Source organism: Morone saxatilis, unplaced genomic scaffold (genome assembly GCF_004916995.1).
Source record: "Morone saxatilis isolate NCDOM2014 unplaced genomic scaffold, NCSU_SB_2.0 Contig2, whole genome shotgun sequence".
NCBI classification, from domain to species: Eukaryota; Metazoa; Chordata; class Actinopteri; family Moronidae; genus Morone; species Morone saxatilis.
The window spans coordinates 4306717-4308276 of NW_023339762.1; positions in this window are offsets into that span (position 1 = coordinate 4306717).

The window sequence follows — 1560 nt, forward strand, 5'->3', positions numbered from 1 at the left end:
CACACACACACACACTCAAATGGACTGAAACAGCTATTTTTAAATATGGGAAGTTAAATCATTGTTTTATTACAAGAAACACAAAGACTGACAATGAGTTGGGTCACATCACTGTGTATAGTGTGAATAATTGCAGCTCTATGAATATCAATGTATATAGAAGTAATATATTTCATATGTGTATAGATAATGTCCTATATGCCTTGCAAGTGCTACTTTTAAAGCTTTAACATTTATTATTAGTTGTGCTTTACACCTTATCCTCGTTATTCATAGCCCCATGATGCCCTGCATGAAGTATGGGCTCAAACGGTTACTCCTTTCACTGAACTGGAAGGGGATTAGCAAAATGGATTAGCAAAATGCTAAAGATGTGAAAAAAAGTGATCATACCTTCTACAAGGGATGAGAGAATGGCTTGAAGAAGTGGCCTATATTAGCAAGGCCACTAGCTAACTTAGGCTGTTATGTGATATTAGAGTTCAGGGACAAGTTGCACTATTCATGGTTGCACCAACAATCAGGCTAAACTATATTATTTAGCATACCACTAACTCTTGCAAAAGTTCAGTGAACTAAGCCCCTTATAGAGAACTAAAGTAAAACTTTTTGAAAGAGAAGTCACAACACATCATTCAAAATCCCATCAACATTTTTAACTACGCTCATAACTACAGCTCCAGCCCTGGAATACAGCCTTTCTCAACAGTCATGTTGTCATTTCTGTTTTTTAGCAGCATTTAACAAACACCATTACCCACAATCCACAGAATGTTGCAAACTAAAAATCACGGCTCAACAAACAAGGAAAGTCCTCAGTTTAGCAGGGATTACACCAAAAATGTTGAACATTTTACTGGAGAAGAGAGCTTTGGAGAATTTTATGGCTATGAGTAAAACCAAGTTAAAGTGACATGAATATTCACTAGATGTGAAGTGACACTTTGGTTCTAATCCACACATGGTATCATGGGGCTAAGAATAAGGTGTCTAGGTTGAGCAGAATACACATACTGTGTTGTTTAAAATGACTAGTCTAACAGCAATCTAAATCCTGTCACGTACTGGATTTCCACCTTAATTCAAATGCACAGTAAACTGAAAAAAAAAAAAAAAACAACTCAACATAAACTCTCTCTCTATATATATATATATAACTGGATTGTTTGTCCCTTTCTCACTATGTATCGCAGATGGTGATTGTTTGTGTGTGTTCAAGGTTGTGTGCAGGTGTGTGTGTGTGTGTGTGTGCGTGAGAGAGAGAGATCAAATATCTCACTGTGGTGTAAATTAGCTTGTTGAATTAATCATTCATCCACACAACATGCTGTACATTTCATTGTTACTGATTAAACCCCTCTTCTCTGCCGCTTTCCGACCCAAATGTCGCTCCCTAAATGTGTTTGTTTGCGAAATAGCATGCAGTGCTGAACGTTCTTTGCCTTTATGTGTGAGAAACAGAGTAGCAGGACTAAAGCCATTGTGTACATGTACGACCCTGTTACACATATGGTAAACTCCATACATACATCACACACCTACAGTATGTGAAGCTGAGAG